This window comes from Protopterus annectens, chromosome 3.part1 (genome assembly GCF_019279795.1).
Source record: "Protopterus annectens isolate FY-2018-M chromosome 3.part1, PAN1.0, whole genome shotgun sequence".
Taxonomy (NCBI): Eukaryota; Metazoa; Chordata; order Ceratodontiformes; family Protopteridae; genus Protopterus; species Protopterus annectens.
Genome location: NC_056732.1, coordinates 972,646,570 through 972,656,020, shown reverse-complemented (window position 1 = coordinate 972,656,020; position 9,451 = coordinate 972,646,570).

Sequence of the window (9,451 nt, the reverse complement as noted above, 5' to 3'; positions counted from 1 at the left end):
CTACAGGCAGACTGCCACAACACTGGCCTACATTTTGTATGGGGGAATACACATGTACCTGCAAAAATAGCAGACTCTACAGGTATGTAACAGTACAGAGAAACAGACACCTGTGTGAAAGTGCATACCCACAACCAATGTGAACACAGCCACAGCCACATATGGTACGCAACAGTATATGGACTATCTGATCAACACCATCCTCATATGTGCCACTCACACACTAACTCTATATAAATTGGGTCATGACACAGTGTGGTCCAATGCCTGTCTGTGGTATGGGACACGTGAGTGTTTGGCCCTACAAATATGTGAGCCGATAGGGTACCATACACTGGAGCAGCATGTAACATCAGATAGAATGAGACCAAGAACAATGACATCTACATCAGTCTGTACACAGGCCAAGGCACATATTGGCAATACACATACTGTCAACAATCACCATAAGTACACGGACTCCACTACTGTACACACAGCCGCAGAATACCCAGGTTATGTCCTCAGAAATAACCCCTACTATACATAACATGTCTAGCAGTCTGATATCTGACTGGCTTGTTATCAGATATGATGTAAAAAAAAATGGTGTACAGAACATATGCACCTCTTACTGCATGACATATGTACAAAGTTTGACAGACTTGTGGCTGGAGACACAAACACTGGGCCAATACTGGCATGTTCCTGTGATACCCTCATACATTTCCTGTTGTAACAGGGTTTAGTGTTTGTTGTAACATATGTCCTATGAGGGATATGACGTCAGTAACTCACATGGCTGAGTTGGTATATTTAAGTAGCTGGTGGTGTGGGGGGTGCAGAGGGGCTTGTCCCCCTGCTTAAACCCGTTAGGGTACTTTTTTTATTTTTTTTTAAATTTTTTTATAAGGTCACCGTTTGAAGACATCGACCATATGGTGTTGACCATATGTTATTCAATGTTTTCAACTGTCGATTTTATAATATAGACCCATTTCTCAGCACACATGGCCCTATCCTGTATATTATCTCATACATTCCAGGTGTATTTTACAATGCCCAGCACTAATTCCCCTGTCCTGATTACCATCTCATACATTCTGTGTGCATTTAACAATCCCCCAGTACCCATGGCCCTATCCTGTATACCATCTCATGCATTCAACGTGTATTTAACACTGTCCAGCTCCCATGGCCGTCTTGTATATCATCTCATGCATTCTATGTATATTTAACACTGCCCCAGCAGCTATGGCCCTGTCCTGTATACCATCTCATACATTTTACGTGTATTTAACACTACCTAGCACCCATGACCATGTCCTGTATACCATCTCATACATTCCATGTGTATGTATCATTGCCCAACACCCATGGCTCTATCCTGTATAGCAGCTCATACATTCCATATGTATTTAACACTTCCCCAGCACCCATGGAACTGTCATGTATACCATCCCATACATTCCATGTGTAGTTAACACTGCCCCAGCACCCATGAAGCTGTCATGTATACCATCTCATAAATTCCATGTGTATTTAACACTCCCCCAAAACCCACGGCACTGTCCTGTATACCATCTCATACATTCCATGTATATTTAACACTGCCCAGCACCCACGGCCTGTCCTGTATACCATTCCATACATCCCATGTGCATTTAACACTACCCCAGCACACATGGCCCTGTCGGGGACACAATTTCATACACTCCATGTGCTATTTAACACTCCCTCAGCACCCATGACCCGGTCCTATATACCATCTCATGCATTCCATTTATATTTAACACATCCCAGCACTCATGGCCCTGTCATATATACCATCTCATATATTCCATGTGTATTTAACACTCCCCAGCACCCATGGCCCTGTCCTTTATACCATCTCATGCACTCCATTTATATTTAAAACTGCCCAGCACCCATGTCCCTATCTGTATACCATCTCATATATTCCATGCATATTTAACACTGCCCAGCACCCATGACCCTGTCCTGCATACCATCTCATACATTCCATGTGTATTTAACAATCTCCCAGCACCCATGGCCCTGTCCTGTATAGCATCTCATGAATTCCGTATGTATTTAACAATGCCCAGTACCCATGGCCCTGTCCTGCATACCATCTCATACATTCCATGTGTATTCAAAAAAACCCCAGCACCCATGACCCTGTCCAGAATACCATCTCATACATTCTACGAGCATTTAACACTGCCAAGCATGGCCCTGTCCTCTATATTATCTCATGCATTCCATGTGCATTTAAAAATTCCCGAGAACCCATGGCTCTGCCCTTACACCATCTCATATATTCCATGAGTATTTAACACTCCCCCAGCATCAATGGCCCTGTACCGAGTACCATCTCCTACATTACATGTGTATTTAACACTCCTCCAGCACACAGGGCCTTTTCCTTTATACCATCTCATACATTCCACATGTATTTAACACTGTCCAGCACCAGTAACCATGTCCTGTATAGCATCTCATACATTCCATCTGTAGTTAATACTGCCCAGAGCCCATGCCCCTGTCCTGTATACCATCTCATACATTCTATGTTTATTTAACAATGCCCAGCACCCATGACCATGTGCTGTAAACCATCTCATACATTCCTTGCATATTTAATACTGCCCAGCACCCATGGCCCTGCCCTGTATATCATCACATACATTTCATGTGTATTTAACACTGCCCAGCACCCACAGCACAGTCCTGTACACAATCTCATTCACTCCATGTGTATTTATCACTCCCATAGCAGGTGTGGCACTGTCCTGTATGCCATCTCATACATTCCATGTGTATTTAACACTCCCCACCATCCATGGACCTAACCTGTATACCCTCTCATACATTCCAGGTGTAATATACAATGCACAGCACCAGTGCCCCTGTCCTGTATACCATCTCATACATTCCATATGTATTTACCACTGCCCATCTCCCATGGCCCTGTACTGTATGCCATCTGATACATTCCATGTGTATTTAACACTCCCTAGGCAAACATGGCCCTGTCGTGTATACAATCTCATACATCCCACGTGCATTGAACACTGCCCCAGCACCCATGGACCTGTCCTGGTATAAAATCTCATACACTCCATGTGTTATTTAACACTCCCTCAGCACCCATGGCCCTGTCCTATATACCATCTCATGCATTCCATTTGTATTTAACACTGCCCAGTGCCTATGGCCCTGTCCCGTATACCATCTCATACATTCTAGATGTATTTAACACTACCCAGCACCCATGGCCCTGTACTGTATACCATCTCATACATTCCATGTGTATTTAACACTCCCTAAGCAAACATGGCCCTGTCGTGTATGCCATTCCATACATCCCACGTGCATTGAACACTGCCCCAGCACCCATGGCCCTGTCCTGTATACCATTCCATACATCCCACATGCATTTAACACTGTCCCAGCACCCATGGCCATGTCCTGTATAAAATCTCATACACTCCATGTGTTATTTAACACTCCCCCAGCACCCATGGCCCTGTCCTATATACCATCTTATGCATTCCATTTATATTTAACACTGCCCAGTGCCTATGGCCCTGTCCTGTATACCATCTCATACACTCCATGTGTATTTAGTACTCCCCAAGTACCCATGGCCCTGTCCTGTATACTATCTCCTACATTCCATGTGGAATTAACACCCTCCAGCACCCATGGACCTGACTTGTATACAATCTCATAAATTTTACATGCATTTAACACTGCCCAGCACCCATGGCCCTGTCCTCTATATTATCTCATGCATTCCATGTATATTTAACACTCCCCCAGCAGCCATGGCCCTATCCTATTTACCATCTCATGCATTCCATGTGTATTTAAAAATTCCCGAGCACACATGGCTCTGCCCGGTATACTATCTCATACATTCTATGTGCATTTAACACTGCCCAGCACCGATGGCCCTATCCTCCATACCATCTCATACATTCCATGTGTATTAACAATTCCCAGCACCCATGGCTCTGTCCTATATACCATCTCTTGCATTCCATGTATATTTAAAAATCCCCGAGCACCAATGGCACTGTCCTGTACATCATCTCATATATTCCATGTGTATTTAACAGTCCCCCAGCACCCATGTCCCTGCTATATATACCATCTGATGCATTCCATTTATATTTAACACTGCCCAGCACCCATGGCCCTGTCCTGTATACAATCTCATACATTCCATGTGTATTTAACATTGCCCAGCATGCATGGCCCTGTCCTGTATACCATCTCATACACTCTGTATTTAACACTCCCCAGCATGCACGTCCCTGTCCTGCACACCATCTCATACATTCCATGTGCATTTAACACTCCCCAGGCACCCATGGCCCTGTCCTGTATACCATCTCATACTTCCATTTATATTTAACACTCCACCAGCACCTATGGGCCTGCCCTGTATACCATCTCATACATTCTACGTGTATTTAACACTGCCCTGCAACCATGACCCTGTCCTGTACAGCATCTCATACATTCCTTGTGTATTTAACACTGTCCCATCACCCATTGCCCTGTCCTGTACACCATCGCATATATTCCATGTGTATTCAACACTCCCCCCAACACCCATGACCCTGTCCTGTATACCATCTCATACATTCCATGTGTATTTTTCACTCCATCAGCAGGCGTGCCCTGTCTTGTGTACCATCTCATACATACCGTGTATATTTATCACTCCATCAGAAGGCATGGCCCTGTCCTGTATGCCGTCTAATACAGTCCATGTGTATTTAACACTCTGCAGCAGCCATTGCCCTGTCCTGCATACTACCCCATACATTCCTTCTGCATTTAACACTCCCCTACCACCCATGGCCTTGTCCTGTATACTATCTCATACATTCTACGTGTACTTAACACTGCCCAGCAACCATGGCCCTGTCCTGTATACCATCTCATACATTCCTTGCATATTTAACACTCCCCGAGCACCCATGGACCTGTCCTGTATACCATCTCATACATTCCATGTGTATTTAACACTCCCCAGCACCCATGGCACTGTGCTGTGCACCATCTCATCCATTCTATGTGTATTTAACACTCCCCCAGCACCCATGGCCCTGGCCTGTGTACCATCTCATACATTGTATCTGTATTTAACACTCACCCAGCACACAACCCCCATTCCTGTATACCATATCATACATTCCACGTGTATTTAACACCTTCAGCACCCATGTCCCCATTCTGTATACCATCTCATGTATTCCATGTGTAGTTAACATTCCTCCAGCATGCATGGCCATGTCCTGTAAACCATCTCATGCATTCCATGTATATTTAACTCTGCCCAGCAGTGACTGCCCAGTCCTGTATACCATCTCATACATTCCATGCGGATTTAACACCCCCCTAGCGCCCAAGACCCTGTCCTGTTTACCGTCACATACTTTCCATGTGTATTCAACACTTTCCCAGCAGCCATGGCCCTATCCTGTATACCATCTCATACATTCCAGGTGTATTTTACAATGCCCAGCACCCATTCCCCTGTCCTGTATACTGTCTCATACATTCTACGTGTACTTAACACTACCCAGCAACCATGGCCTTGTCCTGTATACCATCTCATACATTCCTTGCATATTTAACACTCCCCGAGCACCCATGGCCCTGTCCTGTATACCATCTCATGCATTCCTTGCATATTTAACACTCCCCCAGTACCCATGGCCCTGTCATACATTCATTGTGCATTTATTTCTCCCTCACCACCCATGGTCCTGTCCTCTATACTATCTCATACATTCTATGTGTATTTAACACTCTCCAGGAATCATGGCCCTGTCCTGTATACAATCTCATGCATTCCTTGCATATTTAACACTCCTCCAGCACCCATGGCCCTATACTGTATACCATCTAATATAGTCCATGTGTATTTAATACTCCCCAGCACCCATAGCACTGTCCTGTGTACCTTCTCATCCATTCTATGTGTATTTAACACTCACCCAGCACACAATGCCCTTTCCTGTATACCATCCCATACATTCCATGTGTATTTAGCACTCTCCAGCTCCCATGTCCCTGTACTGTATGCCATATCATATATTCCATGTGTATTTAACACTCCCCCAGCACCCATGACTCTATCTTGTATATCATCTCATACATGCGATGTGCATATAACACTCCCCAGCACCCATAGCCCTGTCCTGTATACCATCTCATTCATTCCATGTGTATTTAGCACTGACCAGCACCCATGGCCCTGTCCCATATACCATCTCATACATACCAGGTGTATTTAGCACTCTGTCAGGAAGCGTGGCCCTGTCCTGTATGCCACCTCATACATTCCATGTCTATTTAACAATTCCCCAGCACCAATGGCCCTGTCCTGTATACGATCCCATTCATTTCATGTGTATTTAACACTCTCTGGCACCCACGGCACTGTCCTGTATACTACCCCACACATTCCTTGTGTATTTAGCACTCCACCACCACCCACGGCCCTGTCCTGTACACCATCTCATACATTCCTTGTGTATTTAACACTCCCCCAGCACCCATAGCCCTGTCCTGTATACCATCTCATTCATTCCATGTGTATTTAACACTCCCCCAGCACCCATGGCACCTCGCACATACCATGTAGATTTATCACTCCATCATCAGGTGTAGCCCTGTCCTGTAAACCTTCTCATGCATTCCATGTATATTTGTACTGACCAGCAGCCATGGCCCTGTCCTGTATACCATCTCATGCATTCTATGTGGATTTAACACTGCCCCAGCACTCATGGCCCTGTCCTGTATACCCTCTCGTATATTCCATGTGTATTTAACACTGCACAGCACCAGTGGCACTGTCCTGTACACCATCTCATACATTCCATGAGTATTTAACTCCCCCCCAGCACCCATGGCCCTGTCCTGTATATCGTCACATACATTCAATATGTATTAAACACTTTCCTAGCACTCATGCCCCTGTCCTGTATACCATCTCACACATTCCAGGTGTATTTTACAACGCCCATCACACATTCCCCTGTCCTGTATACCATCTCATACATTCCATGTGTATTTAACACTGCCCAGCACCCATGGCTCTGTACTGTATAGCATCTCATAAATTCCATGTGTATTTAACACTTCCCCAGCACCCTTGGCCGTGACATGTATACCATCTCATACATTCCATGTGTATTTAACACAGCCCAGCACCCATGGCCCAGTCCCGTATACCATCTCATGCTTTCCATGTGTATTTAACACTGCCCAGCACCCATGGCCCTATCCTGTATGCCATCTCATGCACGTATTGTATATTTAACACTGCCCAGCACCCATGGTCCTGTCCTGTATACCATCTCATACATTCTATGTGTATTTAAGACTCCCACAGCACTCATGGCCCTGTCCTGTATACCATCTCATACATTCTACGTGTATTGAACACTGCACCGCACCTGTGACCATGTCCTGTATACCATCTCATATATTCCATGGGTATTTAACATTGCCCAGCACCCATGGTTCTGCCTGTATAGCATCTCATACATTTCATGTGTATTTAACACTTCCTCAGCACCGATGGCCCTGTCCTGTATACCATCGCATTCACTCCTTCTGTATTTAACACTCCTGCAGCACCCATGGCCCTGTCCTGTACACCATCTCATACATTCCATATCTACTTATCACTCCCACAGCAGGTGTGGCCCTGTCCTGTATACCATCTCATACATTCCTGGGTATTTTACACTCCCCAACATCCACTGCCATGTCCTGTATACCATCTCATACATATCATATGTACTTAAAACTCCCCCAGCAACATGGTCCTGTTCTGTATAGCATCTCATACATTCTAAGCAAATTTAACACTGCCCAGCACCCATGGCCCTGTCCTGTATACCAACGCATGCATTCCATGTCTATTTAACACTCCCCAGCACCCATGGCCCTGTCATGTATACCATCTCATACAGTACATGTGTATTTAACACTACCCCAGCACCCATGGGCAGTGTCCTGTACACCATTTTATATATTCCATGTGTATTTAACACCCCCAGCACCCATGGCCCTGTCCATTATACCATCCCATACATTCCATGTGTATTTAACATTCATGGGGCACCCATTACCTTGTCCTGTATAGCATCTCATACATTCCATGTGCATTAAACACTGCCCAGCACCCATGCCCATGTCCTGTATACCACGTCAAACATTCCATGTGGATTTAACACTCCATCAGCACCCATGGCCTTATTCTGTATATCATCTTATACATTCCATGTGTACTTAACACTGCTACAGCATCCATGGCCCTGTCCTGTATACCATCTCATACATTCCATGTGAATTTAACACTGCCCAGCACCCATGGCCCTATCCTGTATTCCATCACATATATTCCATGTGTATTTAACACTCCCTAGCACCCTATGGCACTGTCCTGTACACCATCTCATATAGTCCATGTGTATTTATCCCACCCACAGCAGGTGTGGCCCTGTCCTGTATGCTATCTCATACATTCCATGTGTATTGAACACACCCTAGCACCAATAGAACTGTCCTGTATACTACTCCATACATTCCATGTGCATTTAATAGTGCCCAGAAAGCATGACACAGTCCCGTATACCATGTCATACATTCCATGTGTATTTAACACTGGCTCATCACCTACAGCACTGTCTTTTATACCATTTTATATATTCCATGTGTATTGACCACTCCCCCACCACCCATGACCCTGTCCTGTATACTATCTCATGCATTCTATGTGAATTTAACACTGCCCGGCAACCATGGCCCTGCCCTGTACACCATCTCATACATTCCATGTGAAATGAACACTCCTCCAGCAGCCATGGCCCTCTCCTGTATCCCATCTCATACATTCCATGTGGATTTAACACTCCCCCAGCACCCATGACCCTCTCCTGTATACCATCACATATATTGCATGGTATTTAACACTCCTACAGCACCCATGGCCATGTCCTGTATACCATCTCATACATTCTATGTGTATTTAACATTGCCCAGCAACCATGGCCCTGTCCTGTATACCATGTCAAACATTCCTTGCATATTTAACACTCTCCCAGCTAGGGTTGCCAGCTGCCAAGTTTTTGACCAGACTGTCTGGTTTTCTGACAAATTGTCCGGTTACAAATTTTATTCAAAACCGGACACATGAAGTCCATGTTTTGTGCCACGGTCTCAAGCGTTTCTCCCGTGCCATTTTTACTCTCTCTCTCTCCCCTCCTTATTGCCTGTGGTCCTGGTGTGCTTTTTGGCTATAATTAGAGCCATTACCTGACTCTGGACTGTCCAGAAATAAGGGACCCTGTCTGGAAAATGGTGACTGCCTTTTCTTGTCTGAAAAAAATAAAATCTTTTCATTTAATTTAAAAAAATACTTTTTTTTTTAAAG